Source organism: Dermacentor albipictus, unplaced genomic scaffold, assembly GCF_038994185.2.
Source record: "Dermacentor albipictus isolate Rhodes 1998 colony unplaced genomic scaffold, USDA_Dalb.pri_finalv2 scaffold_14, whole genome shotgun sequence".
In the NCBI taxonomy this organism is placed as follows: Eukaryota; Metazoa; Arthropoda; class Arachnida; order Ixodida; family Ixodidae; genus Dermacentor; species Dermacentor albipictus.
The window spans coordinates 10,666,069-10,686,774 of NW_027225568.1; the positions used below are offsets into that span (position 1 = coordinate 10,666,069).

The 20,706-nt window shown below is 46.7% G+C and overlaps 1 long non-coding RNA gene across 4 annotated transcripts in view; it reads right to left on the reverse strand.

The window, feature by feature from the left end:
- LOC135905852 (uncharacterized) overlaps positions 1 to 18,923 on the reverse strand; it is a 75,093-nt gene extending 56,170 nt beyond the window's left edge. For 2 of the 4 annotated variants that reach the window (XR_010565535.1, XR_010565532.1), the window contains exons 1-2: positions 18,565 to 18,923; positions 17,238 to 17,314 (exon numbers count right to left, since the gene is read on the reverse strand). This is a non-coding gene — a long non-coding RNA (uncharacterized lncRNA). Of the gene's footprint in view, positions 1 to 17,224; positions 17,315 to 18,564 lie in introns of all 4 variants that reach the window. The other 2 variants (XR_010565534.1, XR_010565533.1) reach the window with 2 other exon arrangements.
- Between the last annotated feature and the right edge of the window lie 1,783 nt (positions 18,924 to 20,706).

Consider the following 20,706-nt stretch of genomic DNA (forward strand, 5'->3'; position numbering starts at 1 on the left):
TACTACAAACTTCGGAATACCCAACTTTTCAGAATAACTATCATTATTCAGTTTCCCTGTGATGTTAAACCTTTTCTACTAATGCAGTAGATCTTTTTCATTTTATTCGGCAAACCAACATTTTTGCTATGTCCATCAAAACATCAATGTCTTTGGACCTGTTGCATTTCAAAATTGTACTTGTTTAAACATTGACAACATTATGGAATTTTTAAGATTTTACTTGTGCTCTACAGCAGTCGCTTGTAATCACAGCCTCGTCCTTTAAAAGGAGGGGATATGTACTGAATCAATGTATTGCTCCTGTTTAAGTGATCTGTTTTCATTATTTTGTGACAAACATATTTGCACATGCCTTGATACAGCATGCGCAGCTAAGATTTTACATATTTTCAGATATGTTGATGATTACCAAATTATCCTAAAGGATGTGCGGCCTGAGCATTCTAAAGAGCTTGTGAACCAAGTGCTTGGTGCTTTTGACTCTGGTGGCAAAAGATTCAAATTCACATCCGAGTTAGGTGAAGAGGGGTGCCTTCAGTTTATATCAATATCGTTTTTCATGACGGTCAGGTGCGCTATTCATACCATCCATGGCCCAAAAGCCAGTCGTTAGTTACAGTTTAGCCCATTCCAAAATTGTTAGCAAAGGTATTGCAAACTAGTGCACGCACACTACTCTGAAAAAGTTTTGTGACCATCAGGTTGCATGCGGCCTTCAGCTCCAAGTGCTACACCTGCAGAATTGTTGGCTTCTATAGCAGGAAGCCTGATTAAAGAAGTGAATTGAGGGAGCTAGACATCCCACAATGGGCTTGAAACCAAAAAGGCATCGCCTGTTGTGCCATACATTCATGACCTGACCCAACACCTCAAGAAAGTGGCTGGGTAATGCGGCATCCTGGTCGTTTTTTCGGCACCCGGTAAGCTGTACACGTGTGCAATATTGTGAATAGTGCTGCCAAGGCAGACTGCACATCAGAGGGCACTAGATGTTTTGAGAAGAGCTGAGTGGGTGTGGTGTACAGGGTGCCACTGGAAAATGTTATGCGAGCTAGACCAGCCGATACGTCAATGAAAGTATGAGAAAGCACCGCATCGCTGTTAAGTCGTTGGCAGGGAGTGGACATTTGGCAGATCACGGCAGGTGATGCTTGTGCAAGCCTGACTTTCAGGGCACCCATGTCATGCACAGCTTTGCAATGCAAGCTAGAAAAATATTTGATACTTTGCGCATTAAGAATGAAGCTGATAAACGAATCCTTGCATGACAAGAAAGAAAGTATATCTCAAGCGGCACTGGAATTCTCTTGAGTAACAAGTGCACCTTCTACATCTTTTTGCAAGTTTCTGCGCAATATGTGCGTTGCTGTTTTTTGTCATTAAGCTCTTCAGGTGATGTCTAGTGCCCGTCCAGTCTGTGTCTCTTTGTGTCTGTGTGTGCCTTTGCGCTTGTCATGATGTCCAAGTTCAGCTATCACCAACCACCCCTAACTACTGCGTTAATCAGAAGTACATATTAGCACGCTTTATAAAAAGCCAGAAGAGTACCACTATGCTGACCGGAAATGAGAAATGGTAAAAATATTCTGGCTCAAAACAACATTTCAAGTCAAACAACACTGACTGGCACGTAACTGAGCAAGTTGGTGTACGTTCATGTTTACCTTTCGAGTGTGAGACAAGGCACAAAAGGAAAACAAGAGGACACAAAAGCTATCAATTCAACATTTATTTTGATGCAAAAGTTAAGTATATTATTTATACTGCACGTACACTTGCACTGCACAAGCGATCTTTAAGACAAAAGGCACAAGTTGCAATACAAATGAACAATATCATGATAAACAGTACTGGCATAGAAATAGAACAAATAAGCATGGAGTGATCGCTATTCCGTCATTTAGAGGGTATTCCTCTTTGTAATGCAATCATAACGAGTGCTGGCTGACACATGTCCCTCTTTTTGAAATGGTATGCCTCAGTGATATTATTGATCAATTGATTGCCTTAGGTAAACAAAACAGATGAGCAATCTAAATCTGGCGTGCATCACCAGTCGTGTCAATGCATCCTCAAGTGGGACGAGCATACTTGTCCCTTGGTGGTGCTCTTCTGGGCGCATGCTGATGCACCGGCCAGTCTGCCCCATGTACAGGGTCGTCCATTCTTAGTACCAAGACGGTGCAGAGTGACCGCGCACCGTGGATCGCCAGTGCGCACGGTATGGTCGTGCAACGAAGCTAAAGGGCGAAGGCGCACAGGGGCTTAGAGGTGGGTCTTCATGTCCTGTGTCATCCGGTAAAGCATGGCGTGCTCCTGCACTTTAGCACGACACGAAGCTCCACCTCCCCCGTGCACCTGCACCACTTAGCTTCGATGCACCGCTGCGCCATGCACACTGGCACTCCGCGAAACGTGGCCTGCACATTTGACCAAATATACACACGATCACGGTGCAGCGGTGGCGTAGAGGTAGAGCATCCGCCTCACGTGCAAGAGGACCGTGGTTCGAATCCCGGTGCCATGCAATTTTCCATCAGATAAAAAAAAAAATCCGCGCGTTGAAAAATTGCACAAACAGGCCTGGAGTGCGGCCTGATCCCGGTGACCAGAATCGGTAACGCACTTCCTCACCAGAGCAGCATTGGCCACCTTGGTGCAGTACTTGGCCACAACCTCCTATATGAATACAATCAAACCCCGGCCCTCAGTCCCCAGCAGGTGTGAAGCAACTGACCACGGCGACTGTCAGACCTGTGACGCAGCAGAGGGTGTTAAGAATCCCTGGATCCAGACAAGCCACCATTGGAATCTGGACCTGGCAACGTTTAACTCTAGAACGTTATCGAGTGAGGCGAGTCTAGCAGTGCTATTGGAGGAACTAGAGGGCAGTAAATGGTATATAATAGGGCTCAGTGAAGTTAGGAGGACAAATGAAGCATATTGTCACGTGGTGGTGACGTTCAAGAACACAGTAGCAATACTGTGAAATACAAAACCAACTTTTATTGGGCGAACCTGTGCCCACAAAAACAGGCTACAATTATAGCACAACTATAGCGGCGAACACGGTCGGCGATCGGCGAAAATCTGATCAGCGGGTCAAGCGAGTCGGCTTTTATGCAGCAGTCAAATGTTCCAGACTAATCGTTGGGACCCGCGTGCCTTCCACAAAGTTCTACACCATTCGCGTCAGGCGATGAAATCAGATAACACAAGGTTCGGCGACAACAGACAGTGGATAGAAGCGTCGATAACTTTCCAGAAACTTCGGATACATGCAGGCGAGTCCCACGCTGTGCGATAACATTTGTTAGGCGGCGAAACGCGGTCGCCCGATAAAGATAAGTACACGTGTCAATATACAGTGCTAAAGAGTGGGCACGTCCTGTGCTACCAGGGTAGCAGAGAGGCGAGAACTAGGAGTCGGATTCCTGATTAATAAGAATATAGCTGCTAACATACAGGAACTCTATAGCATTAACGAGAGGGTGGCAGGTCTTGTTTCGAACCTTACTAAGAGGCACAAATTGAAGGTCGTACAGGTGTATGCCCCTACATCCATTCATGTTGACCAAGAAGCCGAAAGCTTCTATGAAGACGTGGAATTGGCGATGGGTAAGGTCAAAACAAAATAGACTGTACTGATGGGCGACTATAATGCCAAGGTAGGCAAGCAGGCTGGAGACAAGGCAGTGGGGGAATATGGCATAGGCACTAGGAATAGCAGGGGAGAGTTCTTAGTAGACTTTGCAGAACAGAATAATATGCAGATAATGAATACCTTCTTCCGCAAGCGGGATAGGCGAAAGTGGACGTGGAGGAGCCCGAATGACGAGACTAGAAATGAAATAGACTTTCAACTCTGCGCTAACCCTGGCATCATACAAGATGTGGACGTGCTCGGCAGGGTGCGCTGCGGTGACCATAGGACGGTAAGAACTCGAATTAGCCTAGACCTGAGGAGGGAACGGAAGAAACTGGTACACAAGAAGCGAATCAATTAGTTAGCGGTAAGAGGGAAACTAGAGAAATTCCGGATCAAGCTACAGAACAGGTATTCGGCTTTAACTCAGGAAGAGGACCTTAGTGTTGAAGCAATGAACTACAATCTCATGGGCATCATTAAGGAGTGCGCAATAGAAGTCGGTGGTAACGTCGTTAGACAGGAAACCAGTAAGCTATCGCAGGAGACGGAAGATTTGATCAAGAATCGCTAATGTATGAAAGCCTCTAACTCTACAGCTAGAATTGAACTGGCAGATATTTCGAAGTTAATCAACAAGCGTAAGACAGCGGACATAAGGCTCTATAATATGGATAGAATTGAACATACTCTCAGGAACGGAGGAGCCTAAAAGCAGTGAAGAAGAAACTAGGAATTGGCAAGAATCAGGTGTATGCGTCAAGAGAGAGAGAATCAACTTTTGTGCTGAGCCCTTAGTGACGGCTGGTGCGCGCTGGCACCAGATGGAGTGGAACCTTCTTCTCAGGTCCCATATGCATCCAGCAGTTCCTGGCCCCTAGCCGCCAGCGCGAGCTGGGTCGGTAGGTCGGGGCTAGACAACAAGGTCTCCCATCGCTCGGGGGGGTTGGGGCTGGGGAGGGTGGGGGTAGGGATGGTGGGGGTTCTTGAGCTTAGTGCACTCTGCAAGGATGTGTGCTAGAGTGCCTTTTGACCGTCTGCAAAAAGGGCATGAAGTGTCATGCTCTGTTGGGAACATCTTATGGAAGAGAAAGTGGAAGGCAACGCACTCGCCGACCACTATGCCCGAGAACTGTCGATCCGGGCCGAGGACGAGCCAGGGCTACCGCACCCCGTGACAAGCTACAAAGAAATCACGCAAATGTAGAGAAGCGGCAGATGTAGGCTTCCCCGTCCGCATCCGCAACTCAACCGAATGCAGCAAACGATCGTGCGACGCACGCAAGCGGGGTTGCTAGCGCATCGCGTGTATGCTCCAAGACACAAAGCCGGCAATATCATTACTAATATGAATGAGATAGTTCAAGTGGCTGAGGAGTTCTATAGAGATTTATACAGTACCAGTGGCACCCACGAAGATAATGGAATGGAGAATAGTCTAGAGGAATTTGACATCTCACAAGTAACACCAGAAGAAGTAAAGAAAGCCTTGGAAGACATGCAAAGGGGGAAGGCACCTGAGGAGGATCTGGTAACAGCAGATTTGTTGAAGGATGGTGGGCAGATTGTTCTAGAAAAACTGGCCACCCTGTATACGCAATGCCTCATGACCTTGAACGTACTGGAATCTTGGAAGAACGCTAACATGATCCTAATCCATAAGAAAGGGGACGCCAAAGACTTGAAAAATTATAAACCGATCAGCTTACTGTCCGTTGCCTACAAAGTATTTACTAAGGTAATCGCAAATAGAATCAGGAACACCTTAGACTTCTGCCAACCAAAGGACCAAGCAGTATTCTATAAAGGCTACTCAACAATAGACCATATTCACACTATTAATCAGGTGATAGAGAAATGTGCAGAATATAACCAACCCTTATATGTAGCTTTCATTCATTACGAGACAGTGTTTGATCCAGTGGAAACCTCAGCAGTCATGGAGGCATTACGGAATCAGGGTGTAGACGAGCCGTATGTAAAAATACTGAAAATTATCTATAGCGGCTCCACAGCCACCGTAGTCCTCCATAAAGAAAGGCGTCAGGCAGGGAGATACGATCTCTCCAATGCTATTCACAGCGTGCTTACAGGAGGTATTCAGAGACCTGGATTGGGAAGAATTGGGGATGAGTTAATGAATATTACCTTAGTAACTTGCGATTCGCTGATGATATTGCCTTGCTTAGTAACTCAGGGGACCAATCGCAATGCATGCTCACTGACCTGGAGAGGCAAAGCAGAAGGATGGGTCTAAAAATTAATCTGCAGAAAACTAAAGCAATGTTTAACAGTCTCGGAAGAGAGCAGCAGTTTACGATAGGTAGCGAGGCACTGGAAGTGGTAAGGAATACATCTACTTAGGACAGGTAGTGACTGCGGATCCGGATCATGAGACTGAAATAATCAGAAGAATAAGAATGGGCTGGGGTGCGTTTGGCAGGCATTCTCAGATAATGAACAGCAGGTTGCCATCATCCCTCAAGAGAAAAGTGTACAACAGCTGTGTCTTACCAGTACTCACGTACGGGGCAGAAACCTGGAGGCTTACGAAAAGGGTTCTCCTCAAATTGAGGACGACGCAATGAGCTATGGAAAGAAGAATGATGGGTGTAACATTAAGGGATAAGAAAAGAGCAAATTGGGTGAGGGAACAAACGTGAGTTATTGACATATTAGTTGAAGTCAAGAAAAAGAAATTGGCACGGGCAGGACGGACATATAATGAGGAGGGAAGATAACCGATGGTCATTAAGGGTTACAGAATGGATTCCAAGGCAAGGGAAGCGTAGCGAGGGGCGGCAGGAAGTTAGGTGGGTGGATGAGATTAAGAAGTTTGCAGGGACGATATGGCCACAATTTGTACATGACCGGGGTAGTTAGAGAAGTATGGAAGAGGCCTTTGCCCTGCAGTGGGCTTAAACAGCCTGATGATGATGACACACGATCAGAGGGATAGACAATACTACCAATGACGGACACAAGACAATTTTAGTGATAATCTTCTACAAATCTCCCTTGCCTGGATGTCTTTCTAAATGCGCTTGTGGAATGTTATGCACACATATTTTCAGCAAAAAAAAAAAAATAAAGTAGGCAGGTATGTAGGACAGTCCACAAGGGAACATAGACAAGTGAGCAGGCAAGCGAGGTTCGCTTGGCTAAGGATACCACCAAATTTGTCTAGTGTGTGTCAGGGGCTGAGTACTCCATTCCAATCCCGTGAAGTCAAATGTATACAGAGTAGAAGGGCCAGGAACTAAATGTGTACCAAAGAAGTCACCATATTTCACTGAGAAGGCCAGCATGCTCGTCTGACTTGGCCGTGCATTGCCACGATAGGGCTTTAGGCCAGATTAAATTAGTTCATCTGTTTCCATGCACGGTGAAAAATTTACAAGAGAAATCAGTGAGACATACCACAAAATAAGACATGTGAGCAAGCCCCCATTATGAATGCATTAAAAAAGGCCGTCCTTTCTAGATGACAAGGGATAGAAATTAGTATGCGCCTATTTATCTTTCTTTACGCAAATACTGTTTATTGAGATTTTATGCCTTTGTATTACAACTCACACTTTCCTTCTGAAGGAACTTGTGCACAACATAAGCACACCTTTAGTGTTCATTTTAATTCTTCAGTTGTAAGGAAGAAGTGTGCGGTGCAGTGCTCCGCAGCCGGATCGCCAGTGCTGGGGGCTCGGGCTAGACACTGTTCCTGGTGTGACTGGCTAAGCCTACGCTGTTGTGTCTTCCTGTCGGCGCCCTTTGTGTCGTCCACAACCGTGTCGGACTTCCTTCCCATAATTGGTGGAGGTTTGCTAGGTCTCCTGTAATCCTGGAATTGCGCAGCCGGACTCTCCCTGCCATCATGACCACTGAAAGCGCCACAAGCTTACCACCACCTGCTCCCCAGTCCTCTGTATGCCCCAGCACACTTTATCAGCGGGACCCCCCCATCTTCAACGGCACTGACGACCACGACGTTGATGACTGGCTCTCATCGCACGAACGCGTCAGCCTGAACAACAAATGGGATGACGTCACGAAATTGACCACCGTCCCTTTTTACCTCACCAGAACTGCCCACTTGAGGTTTCAGAACCACGAAAGCGAAGTCCCAAGCTGGATGGTGTTCAAAAGCTTCGTGCCGAACAGCGTCTGCAGTCGCACTCTCAGCAGCCTGGTGAGACCTTTACCAGCTACATCGAAGATGCCATCGATCTCTGTCAACGCGTCGAGCATTCATGACCGACGGAAATAAAATCAAGCATATAATGAAGGGTATCGATGAGGACGCATATCAGATGCTAATTTCAAAGAGCCCCTCTACTGTTGCCCAAGTTATTGAACTGTGTCAAAGCTATGACGAGCTTCGCCGTCAACGCATCCTGCCGGCCGTCCTGTTCCCCATCAGAAATCGTTGTCTGGCTTGACCTCCTTTTCCAGATTCCACCCTCCTCATACAGATCAAGGCTTTCGTCCGGGAAGAAGTTACTTGCCAGCTCTCCCTCATTTCCAACTCGCCGGAGTCTAGCTCGCCCCTTAGTCCGACCCTACGACATATTATCGAAGAACATGTGTCCGAGGTCCCTCCTCTGGAACGCGCACCTCAACTCACCGTCCCATTGACTTACGCCACTGATGTCCCATGACTGCGACCGCCGACCTTCCGGGCTCCGCCTCTGTTGCCTAGCCCCGTTTTTACCTTAACGCCGCCACGACCTCCAGCCCATTGAGTAATTAATCCCTGGCGCACAGCAGACAATTGGCCCATCTGCTATTCGCGTGGTATTCCCAGACACGTTGCACGCCTGTGCCACCGCCGTGCACTTCATCCACATGATGACCCACGCACTGCCGCATACGACCATCCGTTGTCTTATGCTCCAGGCCGCGATTTACCCCTTCCCCGCCCAAGCCTTCACCCAGTTTACAACCGCCGTCGTCCTTCTGCTTGTCGTCATTCGCTCTCCTCGATGTGTCAATGTCCCTCTACTGCTGACACGGAAAACTAAGTGCCGCAGTTCCAGAGGCAAGAACTGCGTAATCGACGCAACGCTCAAGCCTTCTTCCGCCGCCCAACGTTATCGATGTCACTGTTGAAGGTGTCTTTGTGCTTGCCCTCATTGACACAGGTGCCGCCATATCTGTGATTGCCGAAAAACTATGCTGCTCAATACGAAAAGTCACAATTCCTTTCTTCAGTCCTTTACTTCGCACGGCCACAGTACAGCACATCCAGCTGGTGGCTGCGTGCACCACCAGACTTGAAATTCAAGGAGTGCTCTACGCAGTCGAATTCCTTGTTATTCCCCACTGTTCCCATGATATTATTTTAGGTTGGGACTTTCTCTCCCATCACCGAGCTGTCATTAACTGCTTCCGTGCAGAAGTCGCCTTCTCTTAACTTGGCAATGCCATATCTGATGAGGTTTTGCTTTCTTGCACCAAGTTGTCCCTCAGTGACGACATCCAAATACCTCTGCATGCATCTGTTCTGGCACCTGTATCCTGTTCCGTTGCCTCCGACTCTACCGTACTCTTCACACCATCTACTGCTTTCGTTCACCGCCACCTCTCACCACTCCCAACTGCGCTGCTTGGTCTTCAAGCTGGTGCGATTCAACTTCCTGTACACAACCACTTCCCATTCTCGATTACGTTGCTTCGCAGTGACTCGCGGCACTATGGAGCCTTACGACACCATTAACATGTTGGAACTTCCTATTGGATCGTCAGTGGCCAACACCCTCTGCTGTAGTCCCGTAACTGCCACATCACCTGACGACGTTTTCAGCCACGTCATCAACAACGCCTTAAGCCCCACACAAGGCCATGACCTTCGTCTCCTCGAGAACTTTCGCCCTGCATTTGGCAGTCATAACACTTCTCTCGGCCGAACGACGACTGTATGTCACCGGATTGAAACCAGTTCTCACTCACTGCTAGGGCAGCGACCATACCGCGTATCGTCGACAGAGTGACGCGTCACTGATGAGCAAGTAGGTGACATCCTAAAGTATGGTGTCATTGAACCGTCCGACAGCCCATGGGCATCGCCAGTTGTTTTAGTTAAAAAGAAGGTTGGCTTGGTCCGCTTTTGCGCGGATTACTGTTGCCTAAACAATATAACCCGAAAGGATGTTTATCCATTGCCGCGGATTGACGATGCCCTAGACTGTTTACAAGGTGTAGAGTTCTTTTCCTCCCTCGATTTACGCTCTGGTTATTGGAAGGTGCCTATGGCTGCAGACGATAAGCTTAAAACTGCTTTTATCACACCAGATGGTTTATATGAATTTCGTGTGATGCCAGTCGGACTTTGCAACGCGTCCCCGACTTTTGAGTGGATGATGGACGCTATTCTTCGAGGCCTCAAATGGAACACATGCTTGCGTTATTTGGATGATGTAGTAGTGTTCGCACCAGATTTTCCTACCCACCTTCCTCGCTTGGAGCAGGTTTTACACTGCCTCAGTGACGCTGGCCTCCAACTAAACCTGAAAAAATGTCACTCTGGGGCAAGCAAGCTGCCAATACTTGGATATGTCGTGTCGAAGGATGGCGTTCTCCCTGATGCCGCTAAGCTCCGTGCTGTTAAAGAATTCCTGAGGCCATGGTCTCTAAAAGACTTGTGCAGTTTCATTGGCCTCTGCTTGTACTTCCGCCGCTTTATTTGAAATTTCGCTTTGACCATGGCACCTCTGACAGAGTTTCTTCGGGGAGACCCCAATCTTTCCGCGTAGACCCCAGCTGGTGATGACACCTTCGCGACGGTACGTCACCTGCTCCCACCGCTGCCAATACTGCGCCATTTCGATCAACCGCTCCCACGGAAATCCATACGGATGTTAGCGGTGTTGGTCTTGGCGCTGTGCTTGCACAGCGAAAGCCCGGTTACCAAGAATATGTTGTTGCTTACGCAAGCCGCACTCTCATGAAAGCTGAAGCGAACTATTCAGTCCTGGAAAAAGAATGTCTAGCGATCATCTGGGCCATCACAATATGTCATCCATACCTGTACAGCTGGTCCTTCAATGTCGTTACCGATCACCACGCACTTTGCTGGTTGTTGTCTCTCAAGGATCCCTGCGGCCACCTAGCCCGGTGGGCACTAAGGCTCCAAGAGTACGATATCCAAGTTGTCTACCACTCAGGCAAGAAACACGCCGATCCCGATGCTCTTTCACCCTCGCCTGTCTGGGTCAACATTGTCAGTGTCTCCGTCCTAGATGACCCACTTCTCTCATTCGCTTCTGTCGACACGGCTTTGGAGCCATGCGAGGACTCCTGGGTTTCAGCTTTGATAGATTACATCTCTGATTCACCTGCACACCCACCATCCTGAGCGTTATGCCGACAAGCTTTGCACTTCGCCATCCATGACGGAATCGCCTATCGTCGTAACTGCAGTTCCGACGGCCGCAAATAGCTGCTTGTAATACCCCGGCAGCTCCGCACTGATGTATGCGCCACTTTCCATGCCGACCCTCAGAGCACACACGCTGGTCTCTTCAAGACCTACACCAGACTACGTCATAGGTTTTATTGGCGCAGAATGTACACATTTGTGCAAAAGTACATTCACTCTTGCACAGAATGTCAATGCCGCAAGCCTGATCCTTGCCGCTCTTCTGGACCAATGCAACCTTTGCCGTGCCCTTCGCGACCCTTTGACCTGGGATATACCTATACGGACCTCTGCCATACACAGCTGCTGGCAATCGCTGGGTCATTGTAGTTATAGACCACCTCACGAGGTATGCAGAAACTGCCGCTCTGCCAGCCGCGACAGCTTGTAATGTTGCCTCCTTCCTCCTTCAACGCTTTGTTCTACGTCACAGCGCTCCCGGCGAACTCCTGAGTGACCGAGGCCGCGTCTTTCTCGCCGATGTCATTCAAGAACTTCTCGCTGAATGCCGCGTTATTCATCGCTGTACCACCGTATATCACCCACAAACAAACGGATTGGCAGTGTGCTTTAACTGAACTCTTGGCGACATGCTTTCGATATATGTCGCCTCCACCCACACCAACCGGGACCTCATCCTTCGCTATGTCACGTACGCCTACAATACGGCACCCCAGTCAAGGAGAGGCTTTCCTCCCTTCTTTCTTCTATGTAGCCGCGAACCATCATTTCCCATTGACACTATTCTTCCTTACCCTCCCGACCTGTCAGAGGGTACACTGGTTTCTGAAGCCGCCCGATATGCAGAAGAATGTCAGCAACTAGGTCGCTCCCTTACAACGCAAGCACAAGCACTACAGATATTTCGTCATGATGACGGACCCACCCACCACCAGTTTTCGCCCAACGCTGTCGTTTGGTTGTGGATGCCTCCTACTTCAACACCAGGTGTCTCCTCCAAGTTGGTATCCCGATACCATGGACTCTATTGGGTTCTACAGCAAACATCTCCGGTGAACTATGTCATCGAACCTCTGACGCTCCCTACAGACCTACATCGCCGAGGCCGCAAAACTGTGCACATAGATCGGCACAAGCTGTATCACGAGCCCTTCGTCCTCACGACGCCTTAGGCCTCTTGTGCGGCTCCATCTTCAGCAAGGGGGGAAGTTGTAAGGAAGTGTGCCATGCAGAGCTCCGCAGCCAGATCGCCAGTGCTACTGAAATGGGGCTCGGTCTAGACGCTGCTCCTGGTGTGACTGGCTGTTGTGTCTTCCTGTCGGTGTCCTTCGTGTCGTCCACAGCCATGTCGGACTTCTTTGCCATACTAATCAAAATAGTCAGTCACTATCACTGGTCATGTTGTATGGTCTCCCTTCCCTCCCCGAGTAAATTTTGTCCTCAAGAGTTATATGAACTGACTGGCAAATTCAAAACGACACTTCAAATTTCACCTAGACAATATGGCTGGTTATCAGAAAATGCACAAATACGGCGACAGGTCTCTGTCGGCGTACTGTAGCAATAATGGGTGCAAGCTACCTTCAACATTGCTGCAATACATCAGTTGTCACATGGCTGCAACACTTAAGACACCACAGAAATGTAAGTGCACAGCAAAAACAAGCAGGTTCATCAACAACGAATTTGACTTCAGCAGTCACAACATCGGCAGTTTCATGTAGCTAAAGCATTAGCTAATATGTGGAAAATATATGCACAAGCACCCTTAGCTAGAGATACCTGTATACCAACATAAAACCATGAGAGTTGCAGTTCATATGATGCTTGTTCTTGACACTAGTATGTTGTGAAAAATACTTTTCAGATTACGTATAATGCTTTCAATTCATTTGCCCAGTAATCAAAGGCTTATCGACAGCATTACAATTTTGACTTGCTGGTTGAACATATTTTCACCTGAATAGCATCAAGCAGAATAAATAGAAAAATGCCCAATGTGCTGACCAAATACGTGGAAAGAGACCCAAAGTAATGGAATTATTTCTTGACAGCTGTAGAATTAGAGCTTGTTGGCTGATTATCACTAATAAAATTACACCACTGCCAAGCAGGTGTTCTGTGTGGTAGTGTTGGAATCAAATTCATTTGACAAGCAACATAGCAATAACTAGCAAATGCTTTAGCAATAGCAAGCAGGCAATCTTGTGCATGCAAAAATGCGTGCTTATTTAATGACAGTGCATCAATAGACTGAACTATGTACCAGCTATGTGGTCTATGCTGTATAGACAGAAAGTTAAAAATTAGGCAACTGGACACAGACTCTGCCACAATGCCTGCTTGCATGAATGGGGATAGCTTAAGAATATAAAAAAAGTTGAGAAAAAAAGCAAGCTTACTATAAAACTCCTCACTACTGTAGTACCTATAGCACAGTGAATACTGACCTTCATGTATCATTTAAAGAAATTCAAGCTCGTGGTCATTGTTCTGGGGAACATGAGAGAAATAACTGAAATTAACGCAGGAGGTTGGGCTTGTTGGTGTTGACACAGCTCCTGTGACATAGTTAGTAGCAGTAACAAGGCTAATGGAAAAAAGGTCGGTCATGCCAAAGCGTCAGACTTCAACTGACAAGCTTTATTCAGAAGAAACATGCAAAGAGCATACTCAATTAATGTGCAATACAGATGCATAAACGAATGTGCCACATAGGGGACAACCAAGTGCACATAGAAGCTGATAAGCATCCACAAGAAGCCATTACAAAGCATTCACCAGGTTCTTCTGAAGGTGCAACACTTCTTTATCAGCGAGTACCAGTGATGGAGTGCTTACACATTCATCAGCAGCTTTCGAAATGCAAAACACCTAAAACATTTCCCTATCTAGCTGCCTGGCGAACTGACTGAGCACTTGCGTGTTATAAAAACATGGGGGGCATTTATGGGTAAATCTTTGGCAATGGTCAGCCAAGTGGGCAGCGCCTGTGAGAGCATTTACAGCGTTCCAGTACTCCCCAAGCCACTCATTCAGGCACCTGTTTGTTCATTGTAGCACTTTCCACAGGGAAGTGGAATGTTGTATGCCACCACTACATTGCAGTTAACAAAGTGGGTGACATGCTCCTTAGTGCATGTACCTCGAGCCCCGACATTGTTTACCAACCTGCACATTCTTGTGAGCTTTAGCAGTGCTAAAACACCTACACCAGACTCGTTCGCCACCGTTTTTCTAGGCGGTGGGACACCCTGTGTACGTATGGCAGAGCTGCACAGCTACCACTGGGACATGCGTTACTGAACGTCCAGTGGGCATACATAGGTAGTGCCAATGACTTTCTTGTTGTGCTTGCTTTGCTGTTAAAAACATTGGGGGTGTTTTAGAACAGTGTTCAGCCGGACCTAAGTTCACACATGAAATGCCAGTAGATGGTCACCTGCAATTCTTCGATATTAGTATAATTTTAAATCATACTTTCCTTTGTTATATGTACTCTCCTAGAAGAAAGAAGCCCTTGCTCAGCTGCCGTTTGGCACATTCCATGTTAAAAGGTTCATAGCTCCTAGCTGCCCGAAAGCCGTTCTGGTTAAATCTTGTGCACCAGGTTTCCTGCAGCGCTCAGCAACAAGCGAACCATTTATGTAGGGCCGGGTACCTCGATAACACCTTGGTGTCAGTTACTGGGAGCCTCATTAATGAGGTAAAAACTGATCTGGCAGCTGCGCGGTGCAATAACGCATGTCCCAGTGGGTGCCCTGTGGCTGTGCCATATGTACATGGGGTGTCCCACCCCCTGATAAAAGGTGGCAAACAAGTGCAGTGTAGGTGTTTGCTTCAGCACCACGAGAGCTCGCAAGAATATGCAAGTTAGTAAGCAACACCGGGAATCAGGGTACATGCACTAAGGAGCATGTCACCCACTTTAACTGCAATGTGGGGGTGGTATACAAGATTTCACTTCCCTGTAGAAAGTGCTGTATTGGACAAACAGGCTCCTGAATGACTGGCTTAGGGAGCACCAGAACGCTGTAAACACTAGCAGGCGCTGTACATTTGGCTGACCACTGTCGCAGATGTGCTCGTAAATGCTACCTGTGTTTTCAAAACAAGCAAGTGCTCAGACAGTTTGCCAGGTAGTTAGATAGGGAAATATTTGAGGTGTTTTGCATTTCAAAAGCTGCTGATGAATGTGTAAGTGCTCCTTCACTGGAACTCACTGATAAAGGAGTGTTTGTTATACCTTGAGAAGAACCTGGTGAATGCTTTGTAATGGCTTGTTGTGGGCAGTATTGGCTTCATTGCAAATTTGGTTGTCTCCTATGTGGCAAATTCATTTATGCACCTGTCTGCACATTTATTTGAGCACATGGTGGCCTCATTGCATGTTTTTTTGCAAGTATAGGAGGTATGCACTGAGCTCGACCCGCGAGGCGGCGACAGTGTCGCTGGGGCAGCCGCGCCATATTGACGGTCGGGGAGCATCGAAAAAAATGGCAGCGGTCTTATTCGCGCAAACATCTGATCCCGACCTGTTGGCCCGCCATTTGCCTCGTTTTCTTATCCAGTCGCTGATGTATAAGCAGGACGTTTCAGTGTCTCGAGTGCAGCGCTGTTCTACGTCTACGAACAGGTCTACGTACAATGTTTACGTATCCGGACAGACTAAGCTCCGGCGTGGCCGTGCGTCAACCGAGCTTCGGTGTCGCGGTGAACTGTGCTACGTTCAAGTGCAGCAGTCACACAAGAAAGAAACTCGGTGATAGGAATATGTTGTCGAGGTTGGGTTCCTCTCGACACGTGGTTATTTCTCTTCTTAACTGCAACCTTAATGTAAAAGAGCACAGCAGCTATGTGCGAGCACGCCTCTGCCAGGCCTGCCTTGCAGGCGCAGTGTGCCGCCAGCACCTCGTTGTTTTATTTTTCGAGAAGCTATGGTGCGAGTGGCTTTTCATCGAGTGATTGTGATTGACAAACCTGGGAGGGCAAAAAAAAAAAAAAAAAGACTGTTTTGGCAAGACCAGAATAAGTTACGAAAAAATTACGAAGGCTGTGTAAAATCAGTGATTAGTTCTCGGAGGCGGGGGGGGGGGGGGGGGGTCTTTTCCTTTTTTTTCATTGAAGCAAATTTATCGCTATCCTTTGACGACGCAAGTGGACAATGCGGTGTAAATTCCGTAATGAAGGCGATCATGTTACACGAACACTTTGACGCGCGGCTGCTGCACCCAGCCACTCGCCAGATTATCGTGGCCTTCCATCGACTTGTAGGATTTCGATTGCTCGCGGGTTGCGAAGCTCGTTGCATTCGCAGTGTAATCCTTGATGTCTGCGACGTCCACGCGAGGCAGTAGTCCGACTTCGTGCCGAAGCTGATCTTTGAGTTAGAGCTAGTCGACACAGTCGCACGAGCGCACTACATTTTCCTGACGAGATTTTTCTGGTTCACTCAACCCACGCACGTACATGCTTTGGCCCATCGTTGACCTAAGACGTACTACTCAATAGCCAAGTCAGAAAGACACATTGAAAAGGTCGTTTGACGGTTCGTGCGTATCGGTGGGCCACTTGGCGACATAGGCCTGCTCGCATACGCAGCGCGAACTTGCGACCGCAGTTATGGCGGCCTCCGCGGATGTCGCTAGCGCTCCTAGCGGATGACGTCATGTGCATACCTCCTATAGCACTCCGTCTTGTCCCACCTTTTTTCAATTAGCCTTGTTTGTGCAAGTAACCACCAAAATAATTGTAAATATCAATGTTAAACAATGGTAAGCACGTTGCATGCTTAGACCTATGACATATTTGGCCCATTACACTTTGAATCCTTACATGTGCAGTAACTGCACAAGCGTGTAGCATAAACGGAAAAAAAATGTGGATATAGAAGCTACAATATAGGAAAGCTTCAAATCAATAAAACAGAATAACAATAGGTAGATATAATGTGTTCTAAGCAAAAATAAAATGTAACTAGCAGCCAAGCGATTGAAGCAAGAAAGAATAAACATCAAGACATGTTAGGTCTAGTTTTATAGTGAACAAGTTAATGTGTACATAACGTCTACAAACACAAGTAAGCAGCAAGTTGAATAAATTTGAACAAATATTTAGCCTATTTAGTAAGCAGTGCTGAGTAATATGTCCATAAACTTACTGATGGATGATACTGAGATTCTACTTTTGCAAACACATACACTTCAGTCATACCATCCGATTAGACACTGTGCCGCTGCAATCATAGCTCCTCCCAGACGTGGACACTGTTGTTGGTCACGGCCTCGCCACTACAAGATAAGTTATGTGTTACTTATAGCAGTGGCACTTTAAAGAAGTCACATTGTGAACACATGCAAGGAGCACCTAAATATAGTCACGAAAACAATGTTTGCACCACTGCAGGGTGGGTACAGAGCACAAGGTCGATGTCAATGATGAATATCGTGATAATAGGGACTCCTTCATGACAGTAAAATTTTTAAGACATGCAGCTGCAGTACATTACAAGCTAATGTTTGTTTACGTAACAATTCCTTTTTTTCCATCACTTAGTTAAATCAACTTTCCCTTGTCATGTTTAGTTACGTCAAAGTTATGTCTACACAACTTGTCTCAAAACATAAGCTGTGGTAGTAGCAAGCGTGATTGCTTACATCTTTTAGCCCAAACCCTATGAGAGAGATTTTGCGCGCGACGGCTTTGAGAGAGAAAAGACGCCGTGGCGCGAACAGATCGCTCGTTCTTGTCGCCTGGTTCTGGAAATCTAGAATTCGTTGGTCGTCGTCCGGAAATGCTATGGACAACTAGACAATAGCGCAAAGCCGGAACTGGACGTACGTACATCAGTCAAGTACTACCGATTGTCGCACGGAACGAGCAAACGACTATTTTGATACATGCAAGGTTAAGAACCTACTGCAGCACTTTAAAGAAATGTTTTACGCTGCTTCTTGGAGTAAAACACAGCAACTTAAATTAATAAAGCACGCGTCTGACCACTTTCGGCGCGTATTTGCTGCCCTCATACCGGCAACACCGGGGAGACAGCGCTTTAATGTCGTCGCTCGCTTGGGGTACGACTTGTAGGGATCCAGCGAGCGCGACAGCCATCTACATCGCGTCGCTGTCGCGCAAGATCACTTGCATGGCGTTTATACTTAACCGACAGCCGCGTAAACTGAGATTATTTACAACCTCGAAGCATACGTAAGAGAGGAAACTTCATTGCAGTAAGAATAGGTGAAGAGGCAGATGAGTCATAATATCGAACTTCAGCAGAAAATGACGACTGTTGACGCGCAAATGACGACTGTTGCCGAACCTAATCCCTCTCACCGGAAGGAAACGCTCATCAAGATTTTCAATTTAGCAATAAGCCAATAAACTTGCGCAACCAAATTATGTCGACCAGCGCTCAGCAAGCATCAGCACAGTCACTGTCGTCATGGGAGTTCTATTTCCTACGTTCGCAACGCACTCTATGCACACACGAGAAGCACGCACAATATGCGTGTAGTTAGAAAGCACGAGTACTCACCATCATCATACCACTTAAATGGTATGATGCGGTCGAAAAGGGCCCTCCAAGTTGCCGGTGCTGCAAAGTTATTCCCGCATACATGCCGTTGCGTAGTGGACGACCTGCGGAACGCTCTTTGCGACGTCCACCGAACTTTCCACAACAACCACGGACAAAGGGAACGCACTCCACAGCATGAAAATCGTTGGTCCACATTTGCCTGGCACGACACGCATACGGCGAGTTTGTAGAGAGACACAAGCTATCTTCTGGCACTTTTGTGCACGCGAACTAAGTCACAGTTCATTACAGCAAAGGCAAAAACACGATCAAACCACAGACTGTAAACAATTTGCTGCGAACATACACCTCGTAGCAGCTCGTCGGACCGACAGACAAATGAAAACGAGGGAACAAGATTTGTGGATGGATGCTATGAGCAACCTCTTTGAAACAAGGCAGTGGGTGGCGCTACTTGTGGAATCGGGATAAAGTTAAACTGGGAGGTTGTTGTGACGTTGTGACCTCCGCGATGTCTGAAATAACCGGCACACACTCACTCTGTGCCTTGTTACATCCAACTATATACAGATGTTGCAATACAAACATAACCATAGCACAGTCTGTATTATCTGCTCTACTTTAGCGCAGAAAGAAATTCTATGACGTAATTTAGATTATCAGTAGCTTTCGCCACGTGCAGGCAGCAAAAGTATAGCCTTCGAGATTTGTATATGCCAACCTTAGAAAGCTTTTGCTGGGCTGTGATTTGAAAGTATATATATATATATATATATATATATATATATATATATATATATATATATATATATATATATATATATATATATATATATCAAGAGGTCTATTACAAAGAAAGAAAATTGGTGTGTTAAGCGAGTGGGTGGAGCGTGCCTGGTCGAGGCTGGCGAGCGAAGTCTCCCACTGCTCCCTTCCGGGAAGTTTGCCGGCTGTTTTGAAGCCCAACTCCATAACACTAATATGAAACTCTATGGGCCCATCTATTCATGGCCCATCCATCGAGCCTTGCGCTACTGCACGTACTACCTGCGCCGTCACTTCGTTTTAAATGACTTGTTGCTGTCATCAGCCTCTACTGTAGCACCACAAATTCTTGACATAATCTCGGAGGTACACGTCCAGTGTACGACGTTTCCGCGCGCCTTGCAACTTATTCAATCAGAAAGCATCAAATCTACGAGGATTCATCGCTCGTATGGCGCAGCTTACATCGGTGTCATCTGCATTGCTTTCGTGTTAGTGTGTCGAATGTGCGCGGATTGCGCTCCTGTCGTCCACGCCTTCTGTATTTATCGTGCGGCCCACGAAGATTCCTTGAAAAAACCGCATGTCTCTGCAGCGTGAATTTGCCCTATGGGTTGTGTGCCAGAAATGTGCCATGGTGTACAATGTGTTCGCAGCCAAGTGGTACCGTGCATTCCAGCGAATAGACGCGGCTGCTTACGCGCGGTTGTCTTCAGTGTTTATTCGTTATCTTTGTGATTTACTTGCATCTGTGATAGAATCCACAAGGTGCATGACGGCACATTGCGACTGTGTAATTTTGTCAGCCATTTTCATTGTATTTAACAAATTAGGAAGCATAAATTATGGTACATATACCAGCTGGACTCATTTGAATGAAACCATTCTTTCATGGTACTCTACTCTGGTGGCCAAACTTTCCAAATATTCATTGTATGCAGGTTTGACACTGTTTCATGTTACTTCCCATGTTCTGTTTGGCAAGATAAACCCTTATATGCTAAAAAGGGAACAAAAATGGGCTCGAGTAAAATGTATGAGGCAAACACCTTGACACTGAGTACAGTGAAGAAAAATATTGAGTGCGTGTGGTTTGTTTTGTAAAAAAATACAAGTAAGGTCAGGGACAACAAACAGCCATTGAAAAATAACCACAAATCTATGCACACAAATTATAAGTGAACTGCAAATGTCTCGGAATACCGTAAGATAAAAACTTGCATCAGAATGCGTAGCGTAAATTAGCACTTCAATGAAGAATACAAGTTGCAAAAGAATGTGCATTGCTAATTTACAAAAAGTGTGTTGAAGTTGAAGTCTGCAGGTTTGGCCAATGCAAACAAGTGCAGCATTTAGATCACATGTTAACGGTCG